General features: G+C 45.0%; 1 protein-coding gene across 1 annotated transcript in view; it reads left to right on the top strand.

Annotated features, from left to right (window-relative positions):
• Nucleotides 1–9,525: 9,525 nt before the first annotated feature.
• COL22A1 (collagen type XXII alpha 1 chain) overlaps nucleotides 9,526–21,345 on the top strand; it is a 237,243-nt gene continuing 225,423 nt past the window's right edge. Inside the window, exon 1 of the mRNA XM_059723465.1 lies at nucleotides 9,526–9,939. The gene's annotated coding sequence lies outside the window, so the exon portion shown is untranslated. The remainder of the gene's footprint in view (nucleotides 9,940–21,345) is intronic.

Below are 21,345 nucleotides of genomic sequence, written 5' to 3' on the forward strand. Positions count from 1 at the left end.
GCCCCCACACCACTGTGGGTCCCTATGAGGCCTCCTCCAACCCCTAATAGCCTCACCCAAGCCACCAGTGTAATACATAACAACAATGCAAAACACAAGCCCCTAGGCTGTAACACAAATTGAAGCCACCTGGCTATAACTTAACATAAGCTGCCTGGCTATAACTTAACACCATTGCTCAAGCCTCCAGAGCTGCCATAAGCTGTATTTGCAATCAGGCTTCTTCCCGCATCCTGGCTTAGGGAGCTCCTGCCTCTCTGGCTGCTGGCAGGGAACTGCCAGCCTGGCCTCAGCCCCTAGGCTTTATGAGGGCCAGGCCCTTCCCCTCCAGTCAGCTGACCTCCTGGTTGCCCCTGGCAACCCAGAGCTGTGCTCCTTATTCCCTGCCAGGGCTCTTTCTCCGGCAGTTTCTCCTCTCTAGGAGCAGAGCACCGAGGTGCCCTGCGACAGTGGGTTTAAGAAGAGAAGTTGCCCATGAAGGAAAATCCCAGAGGCATCACATAACATTAACTCAGACTTGCATGTACATGTATGGGTGCTCAATCATGTACACATACACGCTGCTGATGAAAAGGCTTCCGATATCTGGGTAGTTTTAACTCTGTACTTCCTGCTTTTCCCTCTGGACCTGTCCCATTTTGTATCCCCAAACAGCACCTTGTCTTCTATCTCTCCACCATGCAGTCCACTGCTTCAAAAGGATCCGAGGTTGCATTTCAATGTACCTGTGAACACATGCATTATTATGACCAGAAAATACTCCTGATGCACTGGAAGAGTGTAGGAGTGTGTCCGCCACATATGGGAATGATAAGAAACTTTAAAATCAGTATTGCATTAGGGGAAAGAAAGTGTTTATTCAGTGTATATTTCCTTAGACTGTGGTTAATAGTTGCCTCCACATCTCCAGAACTGCCCTTTCCTCCTGCCTTCTCAGGAAGCACTTTGCTTTTGGTCACCAGTGTGGGAATGTGAAGGTCTCCTCCTAGGTCACCCGTATTGGTGCTCCTGTGATGGTCTACAGTGAGACACAGTGAAAAGTACCATTACGGCTCCCAAACTCCCCTTCCCTTGCATGGCCCCTCCCAAAACATGGACAATATTTCTCATCTTGTCTCATTGACTCAACAACTCCCAGACTCAGATGTCACACAACATGCTGCCCATCAACAAGCTCCAAAAGAAGAGAAGCGTTGCCCCAAAATGGCCTCTCTCCTTTTGGAGCATGTTGATGGGAAGGCTTTTTGGAAGACGTGGGAGGTTGTTGTTCTGTTCCATTTGGCACTGGCGAGATCTCAGTTGCAGGCCTGAGGATGCTTGTGGGGGCCACGCTGTTAAGAAAGTCAATCAAGAAGGGATCTAAGAGTCAGCAACAAGAGTGAAGAGGGGAGCACAGAACATAGCTCCCGAGGTATGAGAAGTAATCCTTCCAGCTGGGGAACAGGGAGGTCCTTCAGCCTTTGGGTCTAAAAATCTGCCATCCAAATAGTGCTATCCAACTTTTTTGGCTGGCATGCCACAAATTAAACCCCTCCCTATGCTTCAGTACTGCTCTGATCCCTGTCCCCCATAGACATCCACGTTAAGGGTTTGGACCCTGAGGGGAGGGGAGGGGTAGTGGGTAGAGGGGTTGGGTCTCTGCCTGTGCAGAACAGAGCAAAGGCAGGGTGCTGCTGCAAGAGTGGTACCACCACCAAGAAGCAGGTTGACCTGGCCCTGGAATTGCCACAATGTTATATGAAGAGTGAGGATCCAAAGTCCTGAGTTTGGCAATGGTTGCAGGGCCAGGGAAGAATTAATTTGGTTCTTAGAGGTTTATGACATCTCAAAGATTTGGACCCAGATCTCAGGAAGTGCAATTCAACCCTTCTCCATTGAATTTACTGGAGCTAGTCTGGTTTATACCAGCTGATATGGGTCATGATGTGCTAGGGAAGATGTGAACTTGAAATGGTCTGCAGACAGACCCTGGAAACCAAGCATCATGCCGAATAAAATGAAGAAATGCTATTCAATCAATGGTATTATTTTCAGCAAGCCCCACTGTGCAATTCACTAGCTAACTGCATCAGTGAGTCACAGATCTAAACAGAAACACCAGCACTGAACTGTATCAATGTCATTAAAAGAGTGGCCTGTTCTCAAGTGTACAGTGATTTATTACTTTGCACAGTAACTCAGTGCCACAGAAAAAAAATTGGAGAAAAAAAATCATTTAATTACAGAACTGCATTGGAACATAACATCACCTGTATGATTTACTGAAGCTACTGAACCAGTTATCCGTGTGAATCTGCAATCATTCAATCAGAACTGAGGATATGGTGCAGTATGTGTTCCTGCCCGAGTCAAAACTCTGTTGTTGTGTATCACTGCAGGCTAAACACCACTAAATACATCAGCCTTTTGCATTGCTTCTATAACTTGCAACTGAGAGAGCCCCATGATAAACTGGATTTATTATCTATATTGGATTGTGTTACCTGCACTCCACCAGGCTAGGCATCCCACTACCATTTCAAACCACCGAGCAGCTTCAAACAACCTCTGTTTGTTTTAAAATTAAGCTGTCATGGAATAGATTTTTTCCCTTTCTTTTGCTCCAAGCTATACTGAATGCAAGGATAGCACAGTATTAAATCTTGCAGCAGTGACTGACTTCTTGTCCACTATCCTGGGAAGCTCTGGCTTAATTTTTTTTTAACTATTGATATATGTATGAAGAGTTATAACCTGGATATTATGGCAATAAATGCCATAAAAGTACCAGGGACCAGGTAGATTTTGTGGCATAGGATTAAAACTTCATTAGGAAAAGGGGGTGTTCTTAGAAGGCAGGTATCCTCAACTGTGAAGAAATAAGGGCTTTAAAACGATGCTTATAATTGCTTTATAAGTAATGGGATTTAGATAAAACTGGAGTTATCAATACAGGAATTGAATCTGTGTGAGTCAGGTACTCAAGTAATGAACAAAGAGCAGGCAGCATGTTTTGAAAGCTTAGTATACTTTTTTCTTTAATAAATGTGTTGTTCTGAAAAGCTACTGTGAGATTTATAGATATATTACTTGTTTTTAGTTTGGATTTATAAACCCTTTCAGTAAATCACGGGGATGGTGGTAAGGTATTATGATTTACAAAGTCATTACCTGTGGCACCAAGCCATTTACCTTCAGTGCCAGATTTAGCAACTAGATTTCTAAAGCGTGAGTTATTTATACATTAGGAAAGGCGAATGGCAAATCCTATAATATATTAATGAAAACCAGACAATAAACAGACGGATGAAAAGCTTACTATTTCCAGATCTTTACATTCCTCTTGGCAGCTTCTTTTTCAGTCCCCTATATCAAAATGAATAGCGCAGGCTGGGAACTTTCTGATAGACCTGTTTTCTGCTGGGAAATTCTGAGCATGAATCTATTGGAGCCTATTGGTGTGTCAAACTCTTTGATGGAAAATGATCAAAATGTTTTGTTTCAGTCATCTTGGAATATATTTTCTCAGCCTTCTTTCATTTCAGTGTTGTTTTGTCTAATTGTTATATACTGGGTAATATTTAAATAAATCATGACAACAGGGAAGAAGGGATTCCACTGGGGGTCTGTAGCTCACATTTTAAGACACCATACATTTTTTCTAGGGACACCCAGATATTTGACTGGGTTTGGATCCAGCCTAGCTAGTTTGATACTGTCTCTAATAGTGGTCAGCACCAGGTACTTCAGCAGAAAATGTAAGAGCTGTGCAGCAGACAGATGGGGGATAATCCAGTAACCTGGCTACATATCTATTGAGTGAAGTTTGGCTCAAGTCTTGAGGCATGAGGTTAAATTCCCTCCAGACATTTTGCTGCTATAATGCTGCATATTTTTGATTCCTGTATGAATGTTTGGTTCCCCCTTTACAATCTTGCTAAGTCCTTCCCCTCAATGCATTCCTTCGGTAATGGGTCCCACTGTACTTATTATTCACTGCATTAAGAACTATGTCCTTTGATTGGTTTTGAACTCACCATGTTTTAGATTAATTAATGTTCCCTTGCCCTTGTGTTGTGAGATAGGAAGAACAAAAAATACCTAATTCGCCTTTTCTAGACTCTATTTTGAGACTCTAAACATGTGTCGTTATTTTTTTTTAATGTTATTTTCCTCCATTATCATACAAGTGCATTTTATGCTGCCTTTGAAAAAAGAACAGAGGTAGTTTCTTTGCTGGCAAACACCAGAATCAAGATATGTTAAACAGTTACAGCAGAGAAACATCACACATTTCCAGTGTAGTTATTGAGAAATAACTGTTGGGGGATAATACTAATATCTGCATTCAGATTAGTTCATAGTTGTCAATCAGTCAGGCACAGGGATCTGCATACAGCGTAGCTACTGAGGAGTAACCATTCAGCAATGATGTGAATGAATCAGTGTGATCAGAATAGCAAAATGGGGAAAACCGTACAATTATGCATCAAGAAGTGTGCTATATTGCTGCATATCGGGAGTCTGCGCCAGAGCCATTTCACTGCCAGTGTCCCTCAAATTCCAGCAGCATAACTAGGGGTGGGTGACCAGGACACCAGCCTTGGGTGTTGATTTTGATGGAGTGCTAGGAATGGCTGTGGCTGCTGCCCAAGCCCAGCCACCACCACTGCTGCAGCTACCACTGCCACCAAGAGCTCAGAAACTGCTTGTCACACCTCTGCAAATGTTTTATGGGTAAAACATCTAGGCTATGTACAGACAGTCAAAAAGTCCAAAGCTGAATTGATTCAACCTTCATAGTTAGTCTAAGCTGTGTAGATTGAACTGATAAGTGAACAGACATTCACTTTTAGTTCTGGAAATGTAGCCACATGTCTGCAGTGGCCCAGGCCAAAAGCTGGGGGGTGCTAGAGCACACCGCCCTGCTGGGCTGGAGCAGACAGCTTGGGTCAAGGCTAGCCTGCCCACTCTGTGAGGGGGTGGGGGAGCTTGTGGAAGGTGTGCAAAGCATCCTGGGATGCGGGGGGACTGGGAGTTAACTTGAATCTAGAGGGGATCTGGACAGTAGTTCAATAGTAATTCTAGTTGGGGATGGTCCTGCTTTGAGCACAGGGTTGGATGCACCCTGGGCATGTCTGTCCCATGATTATGCTCACTCTCTCCCAGAGTCCTGAGTATGACTGTAAATGGTGAGTATAGGATGCCTCAAAACCCAGCCCTGCACTGCCTTGTGGGTATTTCTTGGTTGGAGAAAGGCTAAGAGACACCCCCCTGACAAAAATACACCCTCGCTGAGGTGTTAGGTAGTCAGCAGCAGTTCTTATCTGTTGCTCTCTGGCAGAAGCTACTACCTTCGAGGCACTGAACATCTCAATGCTCTTACGTGGAGATGGTAGGTCTTGGGCAGCCTCCACTCCTCCTCCTTGCCTAGCTGTGTATGTTGAAGGTCTTGGTGTGAAGGTCACAGGACTCCATGTAAGTGGATTCATCTGGCACCTGAGTAGACCTCTTACACGTCTACAGTGATCCAGAGATCCTACTTCTGTCCCAGACTGGAAGTAGTTTAGCTGTCTTATGGAGCACTGCAGAGGGAGTGAATTAGCTTTGTTTCTGAGTGTGAACACAACAGCACTGCTTCCAGTCAGTTTGGGTAATAACGTGCAGGGAGCAGGGTTGTGTATTTCAACATGGCGCTGCCTGGCACAATAAGTCAGAAGTGGAGACATGCCCTTAACAGGGCTGTTCAAATGAAGGAGGGTTTGTCTTACACCTTTAGGCACTGCCCTAAGAAACAGTACACACTTGCATTGCCCAGTGTGGGGCACTGGGACTGGGTATGCATGTGCCCTTCAGAGAAACATAAAGCAAATCACAACTGCCTTGAAGCAGTGACTCCAGTTGACTTCCTGCCCCTGGGCAGGGGGCTGGGCCTGATGATCCTATGAGGTCCCTTCTGGCCTTAATGTCTATGAAATCTATGAGAAGGGGTTTGTAGTTTGCATGGCTCCATCTGCCCACACTCCCGCCCACCTGATCCCTACAGGAAAGAGTAGTGCACACACAATCCCTGTGCTCTGAAGGCAGTAGGTCCTCTGCAGGTGTGTTAGTACTAGCTACAGTCAACCCTAGTTACATTGTCACATGACCTGACATATGGTAGGTAGATTGCTATGGAAAAAAAAAAACCCAGCAACTATTTCATTTTAGTGCGTCAGCTCCTACAGGGCATTACCATAGTGCTAAGACCAATATACCAGGGTACTGTTATATTACTCTTGAATTGAAAGTTAGTTTTAATCAGAGCTTTAATAATGCCAATGGCAACATTTTTGTGTATTGGTTAATAAAAAAAAATCACGTGAAAGCATATATTAAAGCAATATTTATAAATATTCCATAATGTATTTATAACATAGACCATATCAGTTCTTGAGAATAACAAAACGTAACAGTCTGGGAACAAAAGTGAAACTCAGCAGTTTCTTTTCATAGTCAAAATGGGGTGGACTGCAAAATACAGGACTTAAGCAATCCCTTCCATTTGAATAGACTGGCATGTGTGCTGCAACGTGAAGGAAAGATGATCTTGAACCTTCCAGTGTCTCTGAGGCCCCTTCTACATTCTACAGATGCTGCGCAATTAACTGGAGACCAGCTACTCATTCAGAATAGCTATGACACCATAAAAGCTCCAACCAGCTATAAAGTTAGACCTCAAAAATGTGTATGGACTTTATAACTGGTTGCTACTGAGCTTTAATTTGCATGTTTATCAGGGTATCCTCTGAGACTGGGAACCCTTTCAGTTGATGGGGCTCCCAGGTGCAGGGGCACATCATGCCCAATGTGAAACCTGCGGGCTGCAGGGGATGGCAGCAGCAGTGATCCATAGGGCCTCGGGGTGCTTGAAACCCCTGGGTCTACAGGGGCAGCGGGGACCAAGAGTCCTATCAGTTCAGCTGCACATGGCCCCTGTGTCTGGGAGCCCCCTATGACTATGAACAATGATTATGATCAATCAAAAGTCCTGCTGTGAGCAGGGGGATGGACCTCCTGAGGTCTCTTCCAACCCTAATTTTCTATGATTCTATAAAAAGTCTGTGAATGCCCACTGTAACAGGACATCGGTTTCAGGCCCTGTTATGGTCTGTGCTGGCCCGGGATCCATAGAGAAACTTACCTCTGGACCCAGGGGCTGTGGCATGACTGCTGGAGATGTGCGGCCAGCTGTCTGAAGACAGGCTACATCTGACATGGTCAGCCCGGGTGGCATATTGTTATGTGCAGCTGGGGCAGGCTCCAATTGGCTGCTGGGAGTTCTGCTGAAAGTCAAAATGGGCTACTGGCACATTTAGTAACAACTGGAGAGGGGAAAAGCATGAGAGAAGTGGAGCTCATATAAACCACGTGGAGACATGGACAGGGTGCCAGGATCCAGAGACAGAGCCTACAACCATGGCCAGAACCAGAGGCAGGAGCTGGGGACCAAGCCAGAGCCAGGACCGAAGACCAGACCCCAGATGGGAAGTTGGAGCCATGGACAAAGCTGGGCAGTGAGAGAAAAACCCTCTATCAGAGGGGCTGCACTATGAGACATGGCAGAAGGGGGGCTAACAGAGGGGATGAGTCTGAAAATGAAGGGCCCTGAAATGGTGGCAGGATAATTGAGATTAATGGATCGGGAGGTATTGAGGGAGTGACTTGCAAACTGACCCAGCCTAAATCTAGTGAGGGGAATGAGTAGGTGCCCCAAGAATGCCTCAATTGATGGAATAAGTAAGGGTCAAGTAAGTATGAACTCAGTAATTAATGAGGCATTGACAATGAGTAATTACATAATGAGTCTTGTTATATGCTGGAATAAACATAGGTATTGAGTAAGGATGAACTTGATCAATTGATGAAGTATGAAGAGAGATTAAATCAAGTGATGGAAAACTTGTTAAATTGATTAAATATAGATTCAATTGAGTGATGGCAACTCATTGACTTGGGAAATACAAATAAGCACCAATTGATGTGGTGAGTGGGCAGCGAGAGCCTCGCCAACAGCTGAAATATAAAACAGCTCATTTGCTAAATGAGTCAGCAAAACTGGGATTGTTGGTCACCAATTCCTATGGACAAATGATTACAAAGGACTGATTGGTATAGCCTGGCAACCAGGTAGGATGAAAGGTCCAGGGAGATCACTTGCCTGACTCTGGATAGGTGGGGTACAGGCAGGATGTAGGGGAGGTGGAGCCCTGTGAAGAAAGAGCTCACTCTGAAGTCCTACCACTGACTGTGACAATTCACCTCCCTTCTTTTCTCTTTTATTCCTTTTGAACATCAAGGTGTAGTGGGTGAGTAACAAGGGAGACTCCAAGGTGGGGGAGTAAGGGAATGAGTGAGATGTCTCCAGAATATGTATTCCTATAACCACACTTACAATTCAAAGGGGTCCACACCTCCATTCAAATTTTTTTAGGGGTCCACAAAAGGTTGAAAATCACTGGCATAAGTGCCCACTCATGTGGATCGTGGGTTCACCCTCTGCTCGCTATGCTGGCTGAGTAGCAGTTTGCCCAGTGGACAACACCTGAAGAAGGTACCAGTGTACAGGGGAGCATGGAACAGCGGCAGGACCTGAAAGCTGACTCAGTGCAGTTCAACGACTTGTATTGCCTCTTCTGTATTGTAGCAGCACTGTGCAGAAGCTCACCAGGACCTGTACCGTTCTCATGGACGCCTGACTGTGGCCATTGGGTCTGTACAGGAATAACTGCCTGCGTTGTGCTTTGTGGGGTGGAGGGTGTAGGGAAGATGGATGGCTCCAGCATACAGGCCAGGGCTGAAATTCAACCAAAAATATCCCAGCAGAGGACTTTTAATTTAGACACTGAGCTCAGGGAGGGGTAAAAGAGGAAGCCACCTGTTCTCCAGGCTGGAAAAGGGTATTTTTCCCCAAAGGCACTGGGGGATACATCCCTCCTCATCCCAACACTGTAGCACCCTCTCAGGTCTCCAGGAAATGGGGAATGGGGTGCCAATTGCTCCACAGCCTGAACGGGCTGCCAGGCTCCCCTTCCCTACCAGTCACCCTCTGCCTTCCAGCAGGGAGTTATTTCAGATGCGACTGTAAAGAGACTGAAATACTCTGCCAAGTTGGGCTATAAATGGCCCAGAAGCTGTCAGCCCCCTGCTGCTGCTTGAAGTGTTTCTGAAACTGAATCCTGCTGCCTTATAGCCCCCACCCCGGCCTTCCCACCCATTTGCCCCCTACCCTAACCACCCTCTCCTCCACCTTCCCTCCCCACTCCCTGCTGCTCCCCAAACCAGCCCCAAACTCCCTCCTCTCAGCATCCTCTCTAGCTCCCCTCTCACTTCAGTCCCCTCCAGTGTCTCCTGTCAGAGCAGCCCCCTTTCTCTTACTGTCCTCCCCCTCCCACAACATACCCCAGCATCCACCTTGCTCCTTCAAGTCACCCACTTCACCTCCTCTCCTGCCCCCTCAACCCTTGTCCCTCTCCCCCTGACACCACGTCCCTTCCCCATCCAGTGCCCAAACCCTCCTCCCCTGGCCCCACCTCCACCCCCCTTCCTGGATCCCTCTTCATTTCACTTTCCATCCTCTCCCTTAGAGACTGGCTTCATGCTGAGCATTGTCCCTGCTGCCGCTGCAGGGAAATCTCTTTCTGGGCTTGGATTCCTCCTCTCTGTATTCATTTGTCTTTCTTTTTGTCTCTTTCCCTTGTCCCCCATTTTGTTCCTGGTTGCTGGGATGTAGAAAATTGTTGTTCCCTGCAATGCCCTGCTGAGTTTGGTGTGATTTTTTTTCCCCACCCCTTCTCTTTGGGGAGAAAGTGGGAATCTCCACTTTAGCTGACAACTACAAAGTACAGTCCAGCTGAGTGTTGAATGTGGCTCAGGAGTTGAGCAACAGTTGGCAAGTTTGCTGGTGCTATTTTTCTGCAGGTAAGAGGATTCTTTTTTGCATGGTAGAACTGAAGACAACACGTTTCTTTTTGTTAGTTTGGATCTATTTTTTTTTCCTCTTTTGCACACAGTGGGTAAACCGAGAACAGAAGTTTTTATAGACATGTAGCAACAGGATCTGCAGTTAAAAATACAAGGGAACCAAAGTGAGCTATATTAAATCATGCATAGCCCAACTGTTTTTTTTTCCTGTAGTCTACAAAGTTTTAACTGTGTTTTCAAGCTATGTTATGTGACCTTATCAACTTCTTTCTTTTACGTTACTGGCTTGATGAGAGCCAGCTGATGTGTAACTGCGAGATTCCTGTGATAAGGCACAGACCCAGAGACTAAGAAACTGGTAATATTATCATTAAGGAAAGCTAAAGGTTTAAGGTATTCAAGGCTTTTTAAATACCAGCATTTCTTTATAACTATCACGTTAGAGGTTGATTCCTTAGATCATACTAGAAACAATAGGTTTAATATCTTTCTATAGTTCTACTTTTTACTTGATAATGTGGCACTACATTTGGGTAATAGGAGAATTTGAGAATACTCTTGCAAGATAACTCGGTATTATTTTTTTAGTAATTTAGCATAGCTAATGTTCTTAAAGAGTTTATTGACTGTGTGTGTACATATGCTCTGATTAAGACCTTAAGATAACAAATCCCATCTGTTCAACATGGACAGGTTTGGAGAAGTATGCACCTGTAAAAATCTGTGCGTGCCATTGTTTGCTTAATTTATGTCCAGGTTTACTGAATTTGTATGCACAAATCTGCTTGCTATTGCAAATGACCAATTATATATTTGAAGAGTTTTTTTTGAGACTAAACACTAGACTTAACAAGGTAGTCAGAGTAATTGCACCCATGAAGTAGGTAGGTGATTATGCCAGCCAAAAATAAAGTTAGCCTTAAATAGTCCATGGCTTCCCCCCACTTTGTTTTTCAGTTTCCATAGGCAAAATTTTAGTTTCTCCAACTGCCATAAATGTTTTCCAGTGTTCTTCTGCTTTGTGATTATGTAGTGGTTGCAGTTTACAGATGCGGTGTATGCAAGTATTGGGCAAAGTGCTTTGGGATCTTTTGGGGTTAAAATGTAGAATGAAAATATTTACTCTTAAATGCAATATTACAAAATTAACACAATATTAGTAGTAACAGTTGTGAGTCAGGGTTGAAGAATCATGGAATTATTTCCATGAGCAAATGACCCTCAAGGGTGATTAGGATTAGGAGGTGAAATGGGACATTTTATTCTTGGAATCATTGCAAACATGCTGTGCTTTTTGGGCTCACTTGTGCTGTATATACATGGCCCTTAAGAAGTGCAGGGTGGTGTTACCCTAATGGGGAATTGTGCCCAAGGGAAACCGAGGATCAGAGCAATTAACAGTTGTGCTGTAGTCCTAGAGATGTCAGGATAGATCTGGAGGGACACTGTCTACACTGGTCTGACTCTGGATTTATCCTACTGTGGCTGAGACTTGCAATCTGATGCTGACCTGTTGAAGTTTCCTTCAGATCAGTGGCAGAATCAGGATTAGAGGCCAGGTTTTCCAATTTGAAGTGGCCTAAAAAGCAACCCCAGCACCTTCCCTGTCAGTGCTTTGCTGAGTACAAATAGTCCATCTCTCCTAATCATTTTGCATCCAAATCTTGTTCATTTTATTAGTGGAGAGGAGTAGTCTCTTTGATTTTGAGTGATGCCACTTACATGACTGAAGTGGAGAAGATTTGGTTATGGATTGATTCTTCTACCCTTGCTTTCAGGTACTGCTGGTGAAGGGAAGTACTGCACGCATTGTTACAGATGGCAGAATTTGGCTCCATAGTTTTAAGCCTTTTTGATGGGTGCAGGGTAAGGACAGTCTTGTGGATTTACCTAGCTTTGAGATCAGGGCACGCGTGTGAATTCTTTCCCGACTCCACTTGCTGTTGTTCCAAATAGTTTTAGGGCAGACATCTCTGTTACATGCCAGAGCTAGCTTTTGATGCTGGAGATTACAATATTTCAGAAAAAATAATCCTTTGCCTTCAGTGCATGCTAAAACTCTCATTAAAATGTTTCTTGAGGATTGCTTTGTAATTAGATCTGCTTCAAAGAATTTTTAAATTTTTTTATAGCATTCTCCCCTGAGCCCTAATTTTAATCGTGGTTGGTTGCTTGCAACTTTCCTTTTTTGCCTTGAAGGGCGGAAAGTTTATGGATGATTTAAAAAGCTTAAAGAAAATTGCACCTATTGGAAGGATGATGTGCTGTCAGCATCACCTTGTATCGACTGCTCAAATCTTATTGGTTATACCGTGTACCTCGGGTACCTGAGGCAGGGTCAAGACCCCCAGCCTTTCCCTTGATGATGTGTAGTTATTCAATGTTCGTCATGGCATTTAGATAGTTGTGGCTTGAAGCCTCCTGCTTGCTGTGCATGTGATTCCAGCTGACATCGAGGTTTCTACGTGTCCCAGTGATGGTTGTGCTGTGATACATTTTCTCTACTCCTCCCATCTTGTTCCACACTCAAGGATCAGTCCTGTAGGCAGTCCAGTGGAAGTTTCACCTGGGAAAACATGAATGAACAAGGACTGCAATGTTGGGTTCCTCCTGTTTACTGTATGCTCTGTGTTAATGCCCTGCTGATTGGGGATCAGGTACTATGATGTTGACCGAGATATGAGACTCTGTGGTATGTGCCTGCATAGGAAAAGAAACTGTAGTGTACAGCAGCCGATGAACTATGGATGAGCAGCTGTGAGAGTGTTTAGAGAGTCCTGCTGTGGATTAGGCAGCAACAGGGTGGTAGCCTCAAAGTGAGGACACAGGTGACCATCTCATACTAGGTCCCTCTCTGCCTTGCTCTGCTCTTCGCTCCCTAGACATTGTACCTGATGAGTTCTTTAATGGGCCTATTCCTAATCCCGTTGGAGCTGTAAAGGATATCTGCATTGACTTCGATGGAAGCTGCATCAAGTGCCAACAATATGCATATACAAATCTGATTTAGGGTGACTGTCTTGGCTGAACCACATGAAAATTGGTGTTAGTTGGACTCATGCAGATATTTTCTTCTATTTTGCTCTGGTAAGGCTTATATCCCTTATAGAAGGGGTGTCAAAGATGCAACTTGTGGAGTCCCATCATCCAGCCCTCAGTGCTGCCTGTGGGTCTGGGGTTGACCCACAAGCCACACACAGCATATGTCAGACTGGGCCCATGCCACTCTCAGCACCTGCCCCAGGACCTGTGCTGCACAGTGTCTGCCCTGGGCAGTCTGGGTCATGCATCACACTTGGCACCTGTCCTGGCTAGTGCAGGGCAGGCAGCATGTGCAGCGTGGGTCCCAGACTGGATCGTGTGGCACAATTCTGGATTGGTCACAGCAAGTGCTACATGGCCTGGATTTGGCATGCGAGGGGTCCATGGGCCTGAGCCTAATCCAGATCCAGGCTGGCCATGCACTGTGCATCCAGCCTATGAACCGGCTCTGCACTTTGGGGCCAGATGAGTTTGACACCCTTGCTTTAGAGCTCTTTCAAGGGGACGGACTGAGGAGACCCTCAAACCTGTAGAACCCTTTAGCCAAAGTCTCATCACTGTTGGGTAAAGCCATTAAATTTTATACATTTTTCACTTGAAACAGTCAGTTTTAGAGCAGAATAGGGTTTCAGATAACTCACATGGCAAATCAGACCAGTATCCCCCACTGCCAAGTTACATTGCAAAAGTGCTGCACAATTTTTCTTAGAGATTTGAATCTTCATTGATCTGTGATGCATATCAAAGCGGGTGTGTGGCCAATTGCAGGCCGTAACTTTGAATGTAGTCAAGTTGCTGGGAGGGTGTATGCCTGATTACCACAGTTAAAGGAGCTAGAAGTCCAGAAATCTTGATCCTAAATTCAGCTCTGGCATAGAGGATCTGCATAGCCAGGTACCTGCCACATATCTTGTTCAGGCTTCCATCTTTCAAAGAGAAAATTTGCCTGTTTTATAGAGGTGGTTTGATGATTAGGACATTTGTATTTGTAAGGCACTTTCAGATCTGGAGACATACGACAGTGACAGTGAGAAATATCATTATTTATGATTGGCTGAGCTGTAAATCCTGGAAAGCCTTTATTTTTTAAAGGCAACTTAGTATTTTTCATGATCCTAAACAGAGACACCTTACCTAGCATATGGAGCACCTGCTCTCAGAGAGTGTTTGACTGCCTCTTTGCTGTTGGTTGCTGGAGCATGTTGCTGACTGCAGTAGCCCTGGCAGTGTGGCTCCACTAGAACCGTTTGCCTAGGGACTGACATTACACATAAACTGGTTTAAGTGATCAGAAACTGGTTTAAACCTGTAACAGAACAGATGTTCAGTGCACATAAACCAGTTTGAAAATGGCTGAAACCGGTTTGAGATAAACCTGGTTGAATGTAGTATCAGGCTTAACTGATTTGGGTCAACTCAGTTTATGCAAATTCTGTCCCATACCCCTTCCTGGTTCAAGTTAAATCACAGTCCCCCAGCATCCCAGCATGCTTTTCTGCCCTGGGCTGGGCTCTGCTGTCTGCTTCAGCCCATCAGGGATGGTACTGCCCCTCTGCTCCCTGTCTGTATCTATGGCAGCGACTGCAGACATCTGCCTGACTTCTCCCTGCTCTCCCTTTCCCCTCACCACTCCCTGCCAATCAAGGGATTCCCTCCTCCCCTCCGCCTTACACAGACACCTCTCAGCATTAGCTAGCATACTACATGCTGGCTATAGTCTGTGCTGTGTCACATGGGACAATGGCAGACAGGAAAGTCTCTTTGGACATAATCAACAGGTAGCTGGTAATATCCCTCCGGTCCTTCCTTGGAAAAAAGTCATTTAAGAAGAGCTTGAACTAATGAGAGAGGCTGTTTGTTTTCTTAATGAGTTTATAAACACTGAGATAGGGGTGATAAACACTGTATTATCAACTCCCTTCTGGGCTGCTTGTGTGGGGGAACCCCTCCCTAATCATAGTGTTCTGCCGGGGCTTGGCCAAGCCCCTCAGCTCAGCTGTGTGAAAGGGAAGGGAGGGCTGCTTTTGTGACTCCTGGCTTCAAGCCTCAGCCACTGCAGGCATGTGCTGGCATTTCTTCAGTTCAGAGGTGATGTCTGTATGGTTATAAACCAGTTTAGCTTAGCCAGGATAGACAAACTGCAAAGATTGAATCAATTCAGGCTTCGGCTTTTTGAATGCCTGTCCCTAGCCTTTAAGCACAGATAGAGGAGCACCAGGGACCAAGAGTGGCTGTGGACATGAACAGCCTCTTTGAGAAAACCTCATGCTTATGTTCATTGTGCAATCAGGAGTTAAATGAGTGGCAGAGTAACTAGAACTCTGTATGGACTCAGGGCTAAGTCCCATTGAAGTTAGTCTGTGCATTTAAGGGTTTCACTGAATAGGAAGGATGTGCTGAATCAAGACCTGCATGCATGGCTGTGGGATAATCAGTTGCTGTCTCTTTGCCAGTTGTCCTAATCTGTAATATGGGAATGATCATATTTAGTTTCCAACCTCACAAAGGTTTTTGAGGGATTAACTTGTAGTTGCACAGCACTCTAGGAATGCAGAGCTATATAAATGCTTTTTTATTATTACCTTCTTGAAAACAATTTTAGATCTGGCAGTGGGTGGGTGGATGGGTGGGTAGCTGGTGGCTTGCAAGGGAGTTGTATTCTAGAGCAGAGTTGTAATTTGGAGTGGAATAAGAAAAAAACCCAACCTCTCGCAGTAATTAACTACTGTGAATTTACTGGTTATACAACTAGAACATTACTTCCTGGCAGGTTGGGGAAAGTCGATTTAACTCAGTATTGCATGTATTGGAGCACCGCTTACTTGTCTGTACAGAAACAACATAAGAACTGCAGGACCAAACCTGTGCCCACTGATGTGAACAGGAGTTTTGCCTTCATTTCACTGGACCCTGGGCGAATGCATGATCTACTATGCTGAGTCTTTCATAGCCTCTATACACAGTGGCCAGGGCCCAATGCTTTGGAAGGATGAGACTTTCAATTCCAAAAATGCAAAAAGTCATTTGTGGGGGGATGAGTTCCTTACCTTTGTCCATCTTCTGGCTTAAAATCACTTACGAGTAGGTAAGAGGTTCTATAACAGTAGTTTTTAATGTCTTCCCTTGCCAGGACTTCTCATTTAGTGTAGCCCACTGAGTTCTAACCAGCACCACTCAGTAAGGGATGAGGCATGCTGCACCTGACCCCCAAGACTTGGAAAGCCCATGATCTACATAGTAATAGCGGTCCAGACTTTCTCACGAATCTTACTCACAGCTTAGAAGAATTTGTGTTGGAGGAGGGTACAGAGCTGGCCAGAAACTGTGTAAACCCTAAGGCTGATTGTGCAGGAGGGGGCACTTATACGTAAGCTATGTGAGAAGAAATTGTGTTAGAAATAAATGAAAATCTGCCAATGGCAAGCAAGAGACCTAACCGTTCAGGAACACTTTCAGCCCTCATTACCATATTGCATAGATTTTTTTCTAATGAACTGATGTTTGCTCTGCTCTGGAAGTGTTCATATTTCAGAGCTTATCTACTATGCTGCAGATACAATCATTGGTTTCCCCAGGTTTATTGCAATCTATGTATTTTGTGTTGATGTATTTTGTTAGATATCTATCCTTGGCTTTCTGCAAAGCGGAAGAATCCCCCTGTGTTCAGTTTAGGCAGCTGGTTTCAATGACTGCGAGGCACTGAATGTTGGTTATTAATGATTTTAGGCTACGGCGTCAGAACAATAATACTGTTCTGTGACTTGGAACACAAGCTGGGGAATTTTAGGTCTACTGACATTTACTACGTTTTTGGACCCATGCACTTTGATCTAACCTCTGCCAGAACTTGTTGGTTGTTGGACTGTCCTTTACTCGGGCACAATTTTTTGCAGCTGCTACTTGTGTAAGCTTGTTGGATAACATAGCTTGCTGGTAGAATCTGAAATATTTCTTTCCCAAGCAGCAGGCTTGCATTGATTTGAGATAAAAAGAAAACTGTTTCATATCAAATTAAGCTGCCTTCTCCAAAGAGGGGAGGTTAGAGTTGGGGATGCCTAGGAATTCCCCTTGGCTCAGGGTTCTGAGTCAAATGAGTATTTAGTGCCTGTATTGCAGAATAGCTCTTATAATTGTGAATCATTGCAATGTACTCCAGTATTAAAGGCACAGAGAATGTGTGTGTAGACTGTCCTGGTTGTTATTAGAAACTAAGGCTAGGGGCACAAATTAGACACAAACCAGCATAGGTGATTGGAAACTGGTAACACAACAGAAGTTCAGTGCACATAAACTGTTTTCAAAATGGCCAAAGCCAGTTTAAGATAAACCTGGATGGATGTAGTATCAGGCTTAACTGATTTAGGTTAAATGAGCTTATGGAACTTCTGTTCCAGATCCTCTCCAGATTCAAGTTAACTCACAGTCCTCCAGCATCCCAGGATGCTCTGCAGGGTGGGCAGGCTAGTGTTGGCCCAGGCTGTCTGCTCCAGCAAAGCAGGGAGGTATGCTCTAGCATCCCCCAACCTGTGTCCTGGGCCACTGCAGGCATGTGGCTCATTTCCGGAATCAAAAGTGAATGTCTGTTCACTTGCTTATCAGTTCAATAGCTGCAGTTTAGACTAATCTGACAAGATTTAATTGATTCAGCCTCGGGCTCTTTGACTGTACTTAACAAAATGACACCTTTCTGGTTAGGAAACAATACCTCAAAACTCATTTCAAAGCTCTTAGCCAGGAGTGGCTGGCTGGCTTCTTCATTTCTATTGAGCAGCTGTTTGACAGCTCACAAGCAACACCATACAGTTGTTCAGGGCAGCCAGTGAAATATTAAAAGAAACTGTGGGGGAGGCAGGCACACTAGCTAGGTACCATTTTCAACCCCAAGTAAGGTTTGGCAGTGGGCTCAACATTTTTGCTGCTGGGAAATATGCTGTGAGACTGTCAATGAGCTTTCCTGGTTCTTCAACAGCATGGAATCAATACGTAGATTATTTCTTCAAGAGCTCAGGTAGTTCATAGTATCATAGCGCTTAGGGTCAGAAGGGACCTAAACAGATCATCAGGTCTGACCCCCTGCCTTGGGCAGGAACGGGTGCTGGGGTCATATCACCCTAGCCAAATATCTGTCCAGCCTCTTCTTGAAGACCCCCAAGGTAGGAGAGAGCATCACCTCCTTTGGGAGCCCATTCCAGAGCCTGGCAGCCCTGACTGTAAAGTAATGTCTCCTGAGCCTGAATCTCTCTAACAATTTGTGGCCATTATTCCTAGTAACCCCGGGTGGTGCCCGGGGGAACAGAGCCTCCCCCAGTTGATGCTTAGATTGGGATGTGGGCCCAAAAGTGACTGTGGGAAGAGAGAATGGGTTCCTTCTGATGCCCCCTGATTTTCTGTTTCATTTGTAGCCCAGGCTTGACTCTGCTTACCTTCTCAGACCTGCGGGGTCAGAGCCCAGGGTGTTTAGGATACAAACCAGGCATCTAATGACCTGGTTGCCACAGCCACAGCCAGAGCGTGGCTCATCTTGGCTTTGTCTTGTCACAGGAGACAGGAAACTCATTTAATATGTTTTGTTTTTTTAAAAGAAGTGTTAGGTTAGCTAAAAAGCAGCTTGGGGAGGGGCATGACTGAGGTGGCCCATTCTAGCAGATGGATTGAGGATATTTGTGTGAGTCTGATGTTTTGTCTCATGCTTGAGCAATTTCAGACTAATTTCCTCCCTACCCAGCTTTGTTTTGCTGTTTAATTACAGTGCCACCTGCAGTGTGTTGCTCAGAGTTGTGTCTTTCATTAGGCTTTGGGTAGGCTCTCTTTAATTATACAGGTAAGTACTTTTTATGATTAATTCCTGACACTGAATAGCTCTGCTATTGGGCTGATACATCTTCCTGCTGTCCTGCCCTTAGATGCATAATGGATTCCGATCTTTTCTATTTCCACTTGGGTTATTTTCCACCTCCCTTTCTGTCCACAGCTTTCCACTTCTTTTTATCTTTGGCTTCTCTACCTCTCCTCCTGTCTGTAGATCCTTTTCTTTCCTCTCCTTTTGTTTCCCAATTACTTACTATTATTTACTCCACGTATTGCGGTCTCTCCCGGAGGCCAGGACCCATTACGGGGAGGTGCTGTACAAACATGTAACAAAGAGATGATCCCTGTCCCAAAAGTGACGGCAGCCAGGGAGAGTCATGCGTCAGTGATGATCAGCAGGAGTGGTGCTCATAGGTTATAGCTGTCTAATTCCAGTTTACTTGTCTTTCACTTCCATCCCTCGGTTGCGTCCTCAACTGTTCATTTGCTACCCAGAGGGGTTTATTTTTAAGGAGGCAGTGATCTGTGAGGTTCCTCTTCTCTAGCACAGGAAAGGAGAGGGGAGAGCCTGAGGGTTCAGGAGATTTGTCCCCTCTGGAGAGAGGAGTTTGAAGGCTCCCAGCTTTGCAAGTCTCTAGGGTTCCCAGGAAAAGGTACCACAGATAAGCCTAGACAGGGGCCATGCTGCACTGATGGATGCTGCTTCCTCCCCTTAGGTGTGCTAGCCCCTGCTCCGCTCTAGCAGCATGTCTCCATAGGACACATCCTATAGGGACCCTGGGTGGCAACTCCTATGGGGACTCCAGGTGAGTGGTAATGTCATTGCATTCATTCATTTGGGAAACTAAGTTGCTTGCCAGGGGACGGTGAGGTGGCCCTCTAGCCTACCCGTTCCTACCTACATCCGCTTCCCAAGAACAGTTGAGGAAAGACTCGGTGGTGTTTATCACGGCTAATGGCTGTTCTGTCCCATGTTCTACTTTTCTGTATGCAGCACCTCTCTTCCCAAAAAGCCACACACCACTTCATTGAACTGAAGCCCAGATGCCGATTACTCCCACCACTGCACGGTGACATGCAGCTACCTCTATGGCAGAACGCTGCCCGTCTTTATTGTAGCATGGGGTTTCTGTGTCTGATGAAACAACTGTGAAAAAAACTGTTGTGGCCTTTGAGGCTGCCAGGACAATTTAGGCAGGCAGAAGGCTCCAAATTCATTTGCGTTATAAGCCCGGTAAGTCAATGATGTTTCGTCAGGACTGACATTACCTAAGTAAAGCTGTCACTATAATTCAGCCTGAACGTCTAGTGAAAAGCACATTTAATTTGAATGTTCACCTTTGCCTCTTTTAGGTGGAACAATGTTTATTTAATTATGATTTTTCATAAAGATGTTACGCAGGGCACGTTCCCAGAAGAACAAGTTCACCCGGCATGATCCCTGTCACTCACCGAGCGGTTCATATTGTAATAGAGGGGACTGTGCACATATATAAAGCATTCAGGGGGGATCCTTCTGCTCTTCCCCCATTCCAGTATTACCTGGTGCGTTTAAAAGAAAAAGCCCCGTACCAGCTTTCCAAACATTCAAAACCACCAAATGCAAAGGATGGTGAATAGCTCATACCTTTTATCAGCGAATCAGGCAAACTAGTTGGCTAAACAGTGGCAGGTGGTTGATGAGGTAGGGAAGCTTGGCGATGTTTCACTGGGACCAAAATTAGCTAAGTAAAGCCATAGCTAGAATTCAGCGTGAACTTCTAGTGAAAAGCACATTTAATTTGAACATCCATTTCCACTTTTGCCTATTTTAGATGGAATAATGTTTGTTGAATTTCGAGTTTTCATAAAGATGTTCTGCAGGACATGCATTTACTGCTGCCAGTCAAAAACTGTTTGCAAAAGTGGGCTCTCTCTGTCTGAAATGCATAAATGAAATAGGGCCATAATGAATATTCCTTGCCTGTCCCTAGGTGTTAGGACACTTGTCTCTCTTACTTTGAGCTCCCTTACCTCATCAACCACCTGCCACAGGTTAGCCAACTAATTTGACTAGTTATGATGAAATGTCATTGACTTACCAAGGTTATAAAGCAGATGAATTTGGAGCTTCCTGCCTGCTTAAATTGTCCTGGGAGCTTCAAAGGCCACAACAGTCCTTTTCATGATTCCTGGTTCTAAAACACAGATGCTCAAGGTAGCCTTGGGCAACCCGATCTCCCTGCCTCAGTTTCCCCTGTGCAAAATATCCTTTTGAAGGCAAAACTGGATACAGTCCCTGCCGGCTCCAGGCTCTGACTCTTTTGAGGGCCTGATTTTATTTGATGAGGAACAGGGGAGGATGGATTTTGCTGGGGGATATAGGGTATAGTGAAGCGCAAGTGGCAGAGCATATGATCACAGGGGTATACAAGCTGAACTCCAGGCTCTTTCCCAGGGCGAAGAATGAAGCAGCATTTTTGGTGATTACCAAGGATTCCGGTTTTCTCTATTTAAAAATCCCAAATTCTCTGATTGAAAACCCTGAAATCTGTGTTTTTTCATGATTAAAAT

The sequence above is a fragment of the Alligator mississippiensis genome, chromosome 3, assembly GCF_030867095.1.
Source record: "Alligator mississippiensis isolate rAllMis1 chromosome 3, rAllMis1, whole genome shotgun sequence".
Lineage (NCBI taxonomy): Eukaryota > Metazoa > Chordata > Crocodylia > Alligatoridae > Alligator > Alligator mississippiensis.